Genomic DNA, 15,432 nt, shown 5'->3' on the forward strand with positions numbered 1-15,432 from the left:
AAGACAAATGGTTTGTTTCAGAATCAAATTCGAACAGCAGAGTAGTTTGACATATTTTTTTTGTTTCTCTGTAATGTTTTAACCTTTTTTTCCCAAAGTTCTACTGAGTGAAATTTTTGGTGAAAGAAATATAAGTTTCCATGGAGGCAACCTTTCTTTCCAGAAAGTACTTTTTGTTTCCTTTCAAACAAGATATGGTAAGCTTCTCTGCTGTAAATGCTTCGTGAGAGTATTATGTAAAGTATGTCATGCGTTAATTTTGTCCTTTAAAACTGTCTGGAATAGAATGAGTTAAATAGAATGTGTTGGTTTAGATAACTTAGATCATATTCATGGTAAGATGCCTAAGTTACTGGAAGATTGAGTGATATACAGTCGAACCTCCCGTAAGCGACCGCGCAAATTGCCAAGTCCAGGTGGTCACTTACGGGAGGTGGTCGCTTACGAGAGTTTAGACCATATCGGGTCAAAATTTTACCTCATTAATATATGGTATCTGCAGAGACTTAAACCTTGCTCCAAGACCCCTCTAAACCCATTTAATACCGTTTAGTAGCCACAAAAATATTTAAGCTTGCCAAAGCATTTATTCAGAGTACCATGGTTCGCTTCTGATAAACTACCTAATAAGTCGAACGGAACAACACCTTATTATCCAATTTACGCGCTATGATCTATCAAGTGGTCACTTACGGGAGGTTAAAAACAAAAGAAAATTTTAAACTATTAGCTCTAAAAGTAGTCGCGGTCGTTTACGAGAGGTGGTCGCTTACAAGAGGTTCCAAATATAGCGATTTGACCTAGAACAAGAGATTATCAAAGTAAGAGAGTGAATCCCCCATATAAGTCCTCTAACTAAGGTAATCCCTCTTAAGTTATTTTTAGACGTGGTATCCAGATCTTCCGTGGATGCTACTCGCGCGATTCGTGGACAGCCGAAGCGACTTTCTCAAAACTATCTGATACGAAATGGCAGGAACTCATTTGATATGTTTTGATTTCGTTTCATAGCAGAGACGTTTTCTGCACTCTCAGCCGTCTTTTTGTTCGACCGGGCTTTCGTTTGTTTTGTGCTTGTTTGGCTGTTCATTATTTGGCTGTTCATTCGGTTTTAGGGAGTTTAATTAAGCAAACTTTAACGGCCACGGCAACGAGTGCAATTGCTGTGTAAGCGTGCGTTATAATTCTTTGTTCATTTCTTTGCCGTTGTTTACAAAAGGTCACGAAACAACATCGTGAAATAGCCACATTCTGCATACACTGTATTAGAGAGAACGTGAACTATAAGACGGCCGATTTTTAAAATTTCTTTTTCGAATTTTGACGCTGTCTTGCATATTCTGTTTTGGATATTTCTTGTAGACAAACTGAATGAATCTGAATTTCTTGCGAGATTCCTAGGTTGAATATTAAGCAGTTTTTAATCGATGTTGCCGTTGTTGCTTAAACTGCTTTTGCTACTTGAACAGCGAGCGTCTTGCGAGGGCAGCTTTAGTGACAACTATAATTAGTCATTATACTAGTTATGATCTTCTTGTCAGTGACGTGATAACAAATTCACATGTTATCAACGCGTGGACATTTCCTTGCCATTCCATTCTGTTGACGATAACAGCTTTGAAGCCAACATTGTAACAGCCAGAAGTGAATTATTTGAACGGAATATCATAAACAATCCGGCCGAGTTCAACCCATACCGGCAAGAAGTCTTCCTGCACAATGACTGCACAATGCTCGATTTTCGAGACATAAATATTCAACATAATTCTGGATGAAATTTCTATTCCTCGATAGAATTTAACAATTTAATCCAAACAAGCAATTTCAATAGTGGTAAGTTATCTTTACTACATTTTAATATAAGAATCATGAGGAATAAGTTTGATGCACTAATAAATTATTTAAATTCGTTAGATTATTAATTTTCAATAATAGCCCTAACTGAAACTTGCTAATGGTAACGATTATTTTGAAATCCCTGGATATAAATCAACCAAACTGATTAGGCAAAATAAAGTCGGAAGAGGAATTTTTATTTTTACTAGGGATGATTTAAAAGTTAAATTACGGGATGACCTTGTTCCTGAGAATGACAATGGTGAAATGGAGACTTTATTTATTGAAATAATAAATGAAAAATCTAAAAATATTATAGCGGGTACGATATACCGATCACCAAACAACAGATTTAATGAATTTGAAAATGATCTTAAGACCATTTTAACTATATTAGATAAATAGGATAAACCATGCTATATCACGTGCGACTTTAATATCAATCTACCAAAATATGATTGCTGCAATTTTGCAAATCATTTCTGTAATCAATCATCATCTTAGGGCTACACGCCACTTATTAACGTGAAACCCACTCTTATAACTAAATCTATGGCAACATTAATTGATAACATCTTCACAAACACTTTAAGTAGAACAGAGCATCTGAATGGAATTTTATCCGATCAGCTTCCTATTTTTACTATCACAGAGTGTAACATTCTAGATCAATATGGCACCATGACTGAATCAAATGACCACTCAACTAGCAAAATTTCCACTAAATATCTAGAATCTTTCTCTCGTAAGCTTCAAAGTTGTAATTGGCAATCAGTACTATCAAAGAATGACCCGACAGAGTCGTATACAGCATTCTTTGAAGAATTCTTTGAGCTATATGATAGACTTTTTCCAATTACAAACTACAAATCTAGAGATCAAATGACCAGTGGATATCCAGGGGATTAAAGAAATCTTTGAAAAGGAAAGAAGCTGTGTATGATCATGAGTAATTCTTAAAGAACCCAACGCAACAAAATGAACGAGACTACAAAAGATATCGTAATAAGTTGAATCATTTAATAAGAATAGCTAAAAAAATCTATTATGGTAAGAGATTCACTGAGTCAAGCTCAAAATGACGCAAAATCAACATGGAATACAATCAATGAATTACTTGGCAGAAAGAAATCTAGTAAAGCTTTACCGAGATCTTTTTTTTAAATGATAATAATGACGAACTAAGTGATCCTAAGTTGATAGCAAATAAATTCAATTTCTTTGTTAATGTTGGGCCCAACCTTGCTGTGAAATTCAGTCGGGAGACTGACGATTTTTACAAAGTTTTGTTAGGAAGTTATAACGACTCTATGTTTTTATATAATACTAACTGTGAGGAGGCGGGTACTATAATTGATAAAATGACGTGTGAATAAATTAGTAGCAAAGTTATTTAATATGTAGCCCAATGAATATCCATCCCATTGTCTCACATTTTTAATCTAACATTTGCTACTGGCAAAATCCCAAATGATTTGAAAGTAGCATTAGTCACACCAGTGTATAAAGCATCCGAACAAAATGATTTTAGTGTAGTCGATCAGCTCTCAATAGTGACTTCCGGTAGAATTGGGCCGCTACTGCTCAGTTAATATTGGAAAGATGTAACATCCAAAACAGTCGATTTATCTCTCACAGAATGACTTCTTGATACTCCTAACCTTAGTTTGATGTCAAATAAATCCATCTTTCATGACTAAAAGTTGAGTTTGACCATAAAGAGGTCCGTTGTGCTTACGTTTTGACGTAGGCCAGGTTACATAGCATGTCAAAAGATGGCATGTCGAAAGATAGTTGCTATGCACGTGACACTGAAAGCGGGTGTAATTCAATTAGTCTTTTCTACATAAGCTTTCCAAGTATTTTAGAAAATCTCGGAAGTACAGAAATAAGTCTGTAATTTGAGAAAAAAAAGCATTTGAATTATTCCGTTGAATCAATAGTTTTAACTACTGATTCAAGTTTAAGTATTAAAATACTGAACTAACTGGTGTACAAGAATGGCTAACACTAAATCAATTGACTCTTAATATATATATATATATATATATATATATATATATATATATATATATATATATATATAATCAAATTTCATCATTATTAAATCCCACAAAAAACGGTTAAAGAGGCAATTACATCTTCAGTCAACCGGGCATGATTTACAGAGAGTGGAAGAAAGTAAATTAACTCTTAGGAATTGTAATAGATCAACATTTAATATGGAAGAACCATATTGAATACGTCGCTAAAAAATAACATAACAACTACCAGACTTCTTTGTAGAATTCGTTTTTATGTTGATTAATCGCTTTTAGTTATGTTATACAACAGTTTGATTTATTCGTACCTGCATTACGGGAATATTGTTTGGGCTAATAACTATTCACAAGGTTAGATAAATTGTTTAAAGTACCAAAGAAGATATTAAGAATTATAACTTTCTCAACATACTCTGCGCCATCTCTCCCGCTTTTACACGTTCAGGTCTTTCTAATATTTTTACAATAAATGATTTTCCAATTGGTTCCTTCAGTTTCAGCCTTAATAATAAGGTACTCCCATTCTATTTTAATGACTTTTGTATAGAAAATGCACGAGTCCATGAGCATAACACAAGAGTCGAAGCATCTACATAAGATTTTTCGCCGAACCGATTATGGTAAATTCTCTACAACAAACAAGATGATTGAATTCTGGAATAGAATACCTTTAAATATCAAAAATTTATCATGTATAAAACTATTCAACAGGAGATTGAAACAGTTTATCCAATCAATTCTAGTTATAGTTTACTAAAAATGCAATTAAAATTTATTTATGTTATTACATATATGAGATCTAATCATTTCATTGTAATTTATCTGTAAAATGCTGATTTCACTGATACCTTCTGATTGAATATATGGTTTTATTTAGAATGCAAACAACGTAAAGGGAAACTACTTTGTAAAAGCATGTAAGGGCTTCTTTAGCCTTCCTCGCAAAGCAATTTTGTATGTAGCGCTCTTCAAAATGTACTTTTTAATTATCGGAAATGTTAAATAAATAAGTAAATAAATAAATAAATAGATAAATAAGGATTTGTCGAGTTTCATATGTTTACATAGGTTATTAACAATATCACAGCTTCAATATTCTACCCTGCAGTCTAACTAACCATTCTTGTAAATCTTTCAGTAAACCATGGACAACAACCACAGAAAGTCGGAATAAAGTGATATTCTTCGCCAATCGTTTGGCGGGAGATATTTGTGACTGGTGATCTTTATTAGAGTTTGCGAGACCAATTACTCCGAATTGCCTGAAGATACCAATTTTAACTAAACTGGATATTGATAACAGTGTAAAAGACTATCGGAAAAATGTGTTTCTGTGAAAATAACTGAACTGCCCACGTTTGAAGAACGACTTGCTGAAAATGGCTAAAATTTGGGTTGTGCTCATTAACGATTAGGCGGCGATATTTTACACGTCATGGATTAATTAAAGCGAAAAACCTCAAATATATCTCAGTCAACTAATAAAGGGTCAAGTATTATCGAACGAAATTAAGAATTTCTGGAATTTGTAAGAAGTATCTTTTAGGCTCACCTAAATTTGTCCGAGATTTCGGCCATTTTACACGACTGAAGGGGCCAAAATCATGATGATATCTCGAAGAAAAACGAACGCCTACCTCGGCAAATGTCATGGTTGTTAATCTTTTCGGATAGCTTTTATACTGTGAAAAGATAAACTTGAACGGACGACCTCGATCTTTTCGTCCTGTTCGGTTTTCTCTGGTTCTCTCCGGTTTGCTTGCTGTGATATTCTCTCGTGTACTCCTGTGAAAAGATGAACAGGAACGGACGACCTCGATTTTGTGGTACTGCCCGGTTTTCTATGGCAATGACACCTAAAGCTTGCTGTGATATCCTCTCCTGTACTCGGAGTAAAACCAGTAAAAGCGACTTTGTCTTTTCCACTTTGATGCTAGTTCGGGCAATCTCGCTGCAAGCCCTAAGTTTACAAAATAACTATAGCTCCTTTCAAATACAGCTCAGCATTTCGCATTTTCATTCACAAGCTTTGAGCCCTTAACTTTGTCTCGTAATTTCCATTGGAAAAGTGCATGTTTTCATAGGCCACAATGCTGCCAGATTCCTCTGGACTAGATACTTTTAGATCCTTATTTTCAAAGCAAACTAAAAAGCGAACTTTGAAGCGTTCGTCCTTCTCTCGAACGCCACTCGAAACCGAAAGTTTAGCTGAAGTCCAGTTTGTGATTGACAGCTGTTGTCTCGTTAGCCAATCAAATTATTTGAGCTATTCTAAGAAGGATTGTGATTGGCTTATTTTGGCGGGCTTTGTCAGAGGACAGTTGCGCGCTTCCGCCATTTTTCCTCGTCCCTAAAATAAAGTTTGGTTGAAAATATTAGCTGAATGTCTGAGGAAATTGATGGATTATTTATCATAAAACGAATAAAGAAACCTCGGCTGTGCTCTGTTCTGTTGTAAAGCTTGTTTGCCTTGCAATACATTTTTACTTTCACTGTCGATCACTCTTATTCCGGGTATAAGGGCGATCGAAAGTGAAACTAAACATTGGTCGAGTCGTGGGGTTTTTCCCTATCAAGACAAGTTTAATCTGTTTTGCATATTCAAAAAAACCGTCAGATTCCGGTCATCAGTTGACTGCCCCAAGTGCGACCCGAGGACAAAAACTTGGCCACGGAGACAAATCTGCAAAGAACCTCAGAGCAGGACTTTTTACCAAAAAAAAAACAACATTAAATGTCTTTCTCGCAATTAAGCTGTCATTCAATTTCAAAAATCCCTGAAATTGTTCTCGCATTATATTTCATTCTTCAGTGCGATTTTTACTGTGTTTCACGCGTGTCCAGTCATGAATATTCGGGTTCTCAATCAATTTTTCCCGTTTGGGTCAACGTCTCAGATAATTCTTACGATGGGCAGGCCGGGGCAGTTGTTCAGGGATCGCCATCAGTATAATGATAGACTCGACTGCAGCAATTTTAGCATCAAAATTTGCCCTGGAAGTGCTCGTATTTACGTGATACAAGAAAAGGCAGGTACAAAAGTCGGACCGGATCAACTTGGATCGCTGATTTGAATAAGAATAGCCGGCCTATTCAAGAACGAGGCATACAGCAATTGTTGTTATTCTTATTCAAATCAGCGATCCGAGTTGATCCGGTCCGACTTTTGTACCTGCTTGAACCCAGAACAATCCGGACATTGGTGTGTCTCAGTCACTGGAAAGCTGGCTCTCGGTAGCCTGAAATTGTAAGAATATATCGTATATAAATTAAATACACACTGAGTGATCTTGGTGTTTCTTAAGGCAGATGCTCTCTCATGCTTGTCAAGAAAAGTGCTCCTCCCTCTCCTTTGACGGTTTGTAGGGGAGGAGTCTTTACGTGCGAGATACAGCATCTGCGTAGGAGAGAGAAGGAGCGATTTATGTTGTGGTTGGATGTCCTCCATTTTGTCTATGCTCCGTGGGTTCTGTAACATAAAGTGCAAAATGTGAAACACAGGGGGCAGTGCAATTCCCACGTTACCATCATCAGGGCTCACCAGGGTACTGGTTATTGTCAAGAAATTTTCAGGATCGCTTCATCAACGACTTTGGATGTGCGTTATGTCTCTTAGCTTCTCTTACGAAAATAATGCCAATTTCATATCCATTGTATACCGATTTTATATGCTATTTTCTCCATGACTTTTTTTTATTGTTTTAAACTATTTTTCTGAAATATTTTAAAGCAATTTTTCGTCTAATTTTAAACCTATAGTTTTGAAACAAAACCTAGCAAAAAAAACAAAAAAATACTTCAGAGTGCTAGTTAAAATTTTTGAAAGTTAGTTTTAAAATAGCTTTAAAGTATATGAATGAAAGAAGTTGAAAATAAAATAGGTTGAAAATAGCCTTAAAATAGACATAAAAGAGAGATACAATTGGGTCAAATAGGAAAAAACCTTGGACAACAGGCTGAAAATAGAATAAAACAGAGATAAAATAGTTTTAAGTTCCATTGTCAGAGAAAACCGGGCAGGACCAAAAGGTCAAAGTCGGCCCTTTTCACAGTATAAAAGCTATCCGATAAGATTAACAAACACGACATTTGCCGAGTAGGCGTTCGTTTTTCTTCGAGATATCACCACATCATGATTTTGGCCTCTCCAGTGGTCTGAAATGGCCGAAATTTCGCACAACTTTAGGTGAGCCTAAAAGATACTTCGTACAAATTCCAGAAACTCTTATTTTCGACAGTCATTTACACTGTTAACAATATCCAGTTCAGTTAACATTGGTATCTTCAGGCAAATCGGAGTAATTGGTCTCGCAAACTCCAATAAAAATTCATGAGTCAGAAATATTTCCCGCCAAATGTTTCATTCCGACTTTCTTTGATTGCTATCCATGATTTAGTGAAAGATCTGCAAAAATAGCTAGTTGGACTGCAGGATAGAATATTTAACTGTAACATTGTTAATAACCTATGTAAATATTTGAAACTCGACAAATCTTTATCACGGCTAGGCTGAATTTTCCCGCAAAAAGCGACAATTCTAGTTTTAACGTCACGCTACATGGAAAAACAAAGTGGATCCTCAGTTCGCTGGTCTTTTTGCTGTTTTGTAGAACAAACTGCAAGTTGATGGTGAGCGAAGCTTTGCCCTAAATTTTATTTCGGGACTTCTGGAAACCCCTTGTTTACATCGATTTCTCGTTTTCGTTTTCTCGTTTTCAGAGGGCTCAGACGACAGGAGTTTACGATGTCGATCTTGCTTAAAGGTTTCTCCTTGGTTTTGAAAACATTAACTGTTCTTTCGGATCAGAAAAATCGCCCAACGCAGTGCGAGTGGCGGGTCAGTTTCCTTTCTAATTACCAGCGTGCAAACGAGGTCGAGGACAGACATCAGAGGTGGTGTCTATTGGGCGCAGCCGAATGTCAACACTAAGGATACACAGGTTACGACAAAACTTCAACCCTTACTATCCTGCCCACGAAAGGATCATAAAGGACAGACGACTGGAATTCACATCTCAATACGTTTAATCGTTGCTGCATCAGGATTGCCAGCGGAAATCTCTTTTGCGTTCATTGTTGTCGTTTGTATCGTTACAGGTTATTACAGGTTAGTACACAATCTCGCTTGAACTTTTCATTTCCTCCCTTTATTACCTTGTGCACGCAGTTGACTTAACCAACATCTGCTATGAAGCTTGAGATAGTTTTGTGCTGATTCAAAGGTATCTTAGGGTGTCTCGAAAACTCAGACCTCAGAGCTGAAAAACTAAGACCCTCCGGGTGTCTCTTCTGAATTTAGGGAATATAGTATCCAAAACAGTCACGCAACGCATCTCGCGCTATTGAATTGTAACTATAAACGCTGCTCGAATGGCTTTTAAGTATCAAATAAAATTGATAAATTTGGTTTATACTAATAAAGCAAACAAATAATCACACGAATGTTTCACTTTCTTCACGCCTCCTCACCAGACTCCTCCCCGCCGTATCACTTTGCTTCTGAATATTCGCTCTTTGCCGCTCGCGTGCGCGCTCCCAAATGTGAGCCTGCTCGCAGGCTAGAAATGCCGTAAAATTAACCAAGGACAAAGTATTCATAAATGGACAACGATACAGAGGACCACATAGTGAGCAAGAAGAACCTATAGTTTAACACACATTCGCAAAATAAGTTTCACCTAAATGTCTCATCGACCATACTAAATACAATGATATTTTGACACTATATATTGCTTAAGTGCTTACTTTTGGTTTAGTTAACTTAAATGATTGTTTGGATCATATTCATGGAAAGATGCTTAAGTTAGTGGGAGATTATGAGTGATATAGTTTATAAAAATATATATATATATTTTTAGTTCATATAATAATGTTCAACTGTGTTTAATCAGCAGAAATAAAAGAAAGCAGGGGCAGCTTTAGTGATAACTATAACTAGTCATTATAATAGGCATTGTTTGCGGTTAGGTAGCTATGATCGTCTTGTCACTGATAACAAATTCACATGTTATCAATCCGTGGACATCTCCTTGCAATTCCATTCAGTTGACAATAATGGCTTTCAAGCCAACATTGTAACAGCCAGAAGTGAATTATTTGAACGGGATATCATAAATAATCTGGCCTTCCTGCACAACAACTGTGACATGCTTGATTTTCGAGATCTAAATATTCGACATAATTCTGGATCAAATTTCTTTTCCCCAATAGAATTTAACTATTTAATCGAAACAACTCATTTCAATAGTAGTAAGTTATCTTTCTTACATTTAAATGTAAGAAGCATCAGGAATAAGTTTTATTCAGTAATAAATTACTTAAATTCGTCAGATCATAAATTCTCAACAATAGGTCTAACTAAAACTTGGCTTAATGATAATGACAACGATGATTTTGAAATCCCTGGATAGAAATCAACCAAACTGATTAGGCAAAATAAAATCGGAGGACTTTTTATTTTTAATAGGGATGATTTAAAAGTTGAATTACGGGATGACCTTGTTCCTGAGAATAACACTGGTAAAATGGAGAATTTATTTATTGAAATAATAAAAGAAAATTCTTAAAATATTATGGCGAGCTACATATCGGACAGCGGATTCATGGGTACTGCTCCGAGAAGGGGCTTGGAACTGATGACCGGTTGATTCATGAGATGCTTCACCAGCTGAGTTTGTCTTTCTACCCCTTATTGCGTCTTTCCTTCAATTTAACATGATTAATTTCAAAATCAGAGGTGGAATATCTTTTACGTTAGAGAACAGGCAGCGAAACGCGTGTTAAAAACGCAGGAAATGCTACCAGCTTCATTCAATTTTCAGTTTCAAGCCCCTTCTCGGAGCAGCACAGCTATGATAGCAGCTATGGTAGCTCGGGCTATGATAACAATGGGACGTAGTGTAGGTCCAATTAAGCAGAATAATAGTTGTTTAATAGCAGTTTTTCCCACAGATACAGGAAAAGTTAGTCTAACATAACCCCTATAAACCACCAGGTTTGCAGCCAGCATGCGCTTATTACGGTGACAATCCACCAGAAAGCAGTACTATGAGAGCACTGGGCCACATGGTCAAGATTTCAAAATCCTGCAAAATCATTTCACTTTTTACCTTGTATTTATTATGAGAACACCGGGCCTCATGATGGCCCGTTGTTCTCATGGCAAACTCAAAAGAGAATTGAAAATAAACTGTTGTGTTCTGATGGCCCATCGTTCTCATAGCAAACTCAAAACAAAATGAAAATCAAATGTTTTGATTTGATTTTGATTTGATCCCCAATGTCATATTTTTATTTTATTATATTTTCTTTTACTTTTCTTTTTACTTTATTTTATTTTTATTTTTGATCTATTTTACTCTCACACATTTTTATTTTGTTCTATGTTTCTAACATTTTTATTTAATTTAATTTTTTTACCTTATTGCTCATTTTTTGTTACGTCTTCTTCTGAAAAATATTATGTATATTAATATTGCCAAATTTTCGGAGCAGTAAGATTGAAATCAAACATTTAAAAAAGACAACACACCGTTTAAATTTGCAAGACATGTTTTAGATACTCAGTATCCATCTTCAGTTAAAGGATGTTTACAAGTGAGTGACTTTATATCAAGTAGGTAACAAGTAGGTGTAAATTACAAAGTGTAGAATACTAGTATGTACATTTTGTAATTTACACCTACTTGTTACCTACTTTATATAAAGTCACTCACTTGTAAACATCCTTTAACTGAAGATGGATACAGAGTATCCGAAACATGTCTTGCAAATTTAAACGGTGTGTCATCTTTTTTAAATGTATATTAATATCATTTTCCTATGATAATGCTGGACCACCATACACTAGGATTAAGTAATGCTGACCTTTCTAATTTTAGAACTTCTGTCATCTTCATGTAAGGTAAGGGTACCAATGCTTGGTGAATTATCATCATCAGTTCCTGTATTTAAAAAAAAGATGATAAAGCCAGTTAATGACCTAACTCATGAAAATGCTTCCAATGTCCAATGATCAGTGGTCATTCGACAGGTATGCAGAAGGTCATGATGGAGAAATAGACTTTTTTCTGGATCAAATTTATATAAATCCTTCTTTGGTACTGACCAAGCCCAGGAGCAGGTCTAAGAAACCTGCATAGGTTGAGCTTCTGGCATATATGCTGTGGCCTAGGAGATTTCCTAGGTTTCAAGTGTGGCCGCTTGTGAAAAAGCTGAATAGCTGTTGAACCTTTGACATGAGCTCAAAACTTTGACATACCAAAGAGTTAATTTACTTCAAAGCTAACAAAATGGTTAAGTCTGCACTTGAGCCTAGCAGTTCTACCACTCCCCTGAATGGGATACAGAGTCAGAACACCGCAGGGCTATCCCCACCATTTAATTTGCCTATGCTCATTTACACACCTGGGCTGGGTTGTTTTGAAAGCTGGCTAACACCAGCCCAGGATTAAAAGTTAACTGAAGTATTTCTTGTATATACCGTAAATGTCTTTCAGTGCTTTTATTTTGTGTAGTGAGGTTTTCTCTTTTTATTGTTTGTCCTTCTTTTTAGAGTTTGAATAATCTCAAACTGTTTGAGATTATTCAAACTCTAAAAAGAAGGACAAACAATAAAAAGAGAAAATCTCACCAAAAAGTTACAAAAATGAACTCAAAATTCTCGCTAATCCTGAGTTAGCTTAATCACACTTTGAACAACCCAGCCCTGAGTGTTGAGAGGCACTCAGAGTAGCATGCCTTGACTAAAAACACAACACAATGACCCCAGATAGGACTCTAGACCAATGCCTGCTTGTTCTAAAGTACAACACACTAACCATTAGGCCACTACATCCTCATAAATAACACGAGATAACTTATAATCGATTAAATATGAATTTTTGCTCAAGTGCGATTGGTCTGAATGCCTCACACGACTGAATATGCCCCAGCTAAAACTGGGGAATATCTGAGTGATATTAATAATAATAATAACAACAACAACAACAACAACAACAACAACTTAATTTAAGTGTCAACTGTATTTAGTACTATTAGCACTATTATATTTGATGTGCTGTGAAAAATATTTGAAGGATAGCAAATTCAAGAGCCTCCATTTGGTGCAAAAAAATATGCTCAGATATTATTTTGTCTTTGGAAATTATCAGTTCCTCAAAGTTCACAGTTTCTTTGAGCTGCTGTCTTAGAAAACTATACTCTTCTCGAAACAGATAATCTTCGTGGACAATTATGCGAGTATATTTCCAACCAAATGGGGACTATTGTTTATAGATTTAAACACAAACCCAAGACAAAAACAATGCTGTATGCATGGAACAAATGAAGCACCAAGATGGTTGCTAGGGAGCCTTTTTACATGCAATATTGAATTTATCATGTGACAGGATTCAAAGAACACTAAGGGTCTTTTATGAGGATCCTGTCATAACTGCAGTGTAAGTTTCTGAATGTGTGTAACAAGGAATTTTATTTCCACAGATTTTTCTTTTGGTGTGTATTGGAGAAAGGTGATACTAAACTGCACTTTGCTTGAGGAGGTATTAAAATAACATGATGTAAAACTTTGACTCACCTTCAAGGGTTCCTTTGTAATACATACTCAGATTGAAGATGTCCTCTTCAAGGTCTTAAAAAAGATAAATTCCAATCTATCATTATGTGAAAACTGTATTACATGAAAAACCAAAAGTTCATCTGGTACATTAATCTGGGTTAGGGCATTCTTAAAGACAAAAAGAAAGAAGAGTTTTTGAGACTTCAGATGAGCTCCCAGACAAAATTAGTTTCAATTTGGTGGTTGCACAGCTGAGGGTGAGCAGATTGTTTTGTAGCCACAGGCAAAATATCTGTTTTAAGATACTTAGTCAGTGATGTCTTTTCCTCCATAGCTTATTTGTCAGAAAAGTAGATTAAAGTGTCATCAGGATATACGATAATCATATATTGACTCACTATGAGCTGAGTGGGTGCCTGGTACATGTAGGGGTTTCTACAGAGGCCACCCAGAACCTTGATTGAATACGATAGGTAGCAAACTCCCACAAGGAGCACCCATTCCAGGCACCCATGACACTGATAGGACCAGTGGAGGGACAATGAGGGAAGGAGTGGGAGAGGCAACAACTTAGCAGAGATGGGTAAATAATTTTGAATAAACTGCTATACATGCTTAGAACACAAGCCCCACTCTAAGAATATGGTGCTACAATTCAATGTATCAGTGTCTGTAATGTGCTATCTGAGTCCCTGAAGGAGAGCTAGACCACTAACTGTTTGGGTGAAGAACTGCTGACAGGTAACTGATTGTTAAGGTTGTTGTTACCTTGGCTAACAATTAACACTTAATGACTGGTCCCTAGGGGAACAATGTATTTTGTTTTCCGAGAATCTTAATGTTTCCTGAGACAATGTTGAGGGAAACAAAATTCACTGTTTCCCAAGGGACCAGGCATTAAGTGATTTGTTATATTAATAGCAAAACAAATGGGTCAAACCGGTGGAAAACAAATAATTACTTTATTGACAAATGATGTGCAACAGTGGTCAACATTTCGCGGGTAACAGTGAACTGTTTCCCGTTTGAAGTCATACATATAGTTTTTGCAATGTTGCCTGCTCATGACAATTGGTGGGAAACAGTTTCATTGTTAAATGTCATGTGACCATGAACTAGCCAATGAATGGGGGTGCTGTAGTGGGTAAAACACCAGCTATATAACAGCAACATTAGCTACGGTAACAACAATATTTTAAACTAATATTTAAAAATATTCATTTACACGACCGTAGCTGCAGACTGAGAGGGATCATTGAGTGAAATAAAGTCTACATTGTGACATGTACCTATCTTGAATTCAAAACAACTATTGGTAAGACTGGACATTCCATATCCCAGCACACCTGGAAGCCCACAAGAATGGCAGAGGTGGAGGAGAGACAGCTTACATGGTGGGAAGTGAAATGTACTGCTCAAAATAGGGTCAGGAGGCAGGCACTAGTGGACAACATATGTTCCACCAGGAAAGAAGAGGATTGAGTGAGTGAGTGAGTGAGTAGTGGATATAATGTATTCTGTTCCGCAGAAAGCCTTGTTGTAAATTAGCAATTCCCTGGGGTCCCCCTCCTAGTAGGCGTTTTGCATGTATGCGCAGTTAGACCTGTTGTTCGACCATGAGGTTGCGAGTTGTCAGCCATGTTGAAAAGTGTACACATTTATCTCCTCAGAAATTAAAATGTTGTATGTTCTAAAGACTGAACCTTTTTGCTGACCTTCGAACCTGGGACATACGCAATGTATTCCATTCTTTCCAGAATCAAGTACACCATCAAGAGAGCAGTGCAGTTCAAGTGTAACACCAGTACAAAAAGTGTAACATCAGTGCAAAAAGTGTAACACCAGTGCAAATTACACATCGCAATTCTAGATTATGATTGGCTGAAAGACAATACAAAATTTTCTATTGTAAGCCAATAATTTTGTGCAAAAATCTTGAATGTGAAAAAATGACTTTAAGAAAAATCTTCTGGCACTTCCTCCCCACGCATTTTT

General features: G+C 36.3%; 1 pseudogene across 1 annotated transcript in view; it reads right to left on the reverse strand.

Annotated features, from left to right (window-relative positions):
* LOC149110486 (uncharacterized) overlaps positions 1–15,432 on the reverse strand; it is a 36,569-nt pseudogene that overhangs the window by 3,550 nt on the left and 17,587 nt on the right. Inside the window, exons 7-8 of the transcript XR_016207863.1 lie at positions 13,456–13,509; positions 11,745–11,821 (exon numbers count right to left, since the gene is read on the reverse strand). The product of XR_016207863.1 is annotated as an uncharacterized LOC149110486 (transcript). The remainder of the gene's footprint in view (positions 1–11,744; positions 11,822–13,455; positions 13,510–15,432) is intronic.

Source organism: Orbicella faveolata, unplaced genomic scaffold (genome assembly GCF_042242905.1).
Source record: "Orbicella faveolata isolate gen_17 unplaced genomic scaffold, um_ofav_v1 contig_24, whole genome shotgun sequence".
Lineage (NCBI taxonomy): Eukaryota > Metazoa > Cnidaria > Anthozoa > Scleractinia > Merulinidae > Orbicella > Orbicella faveolata.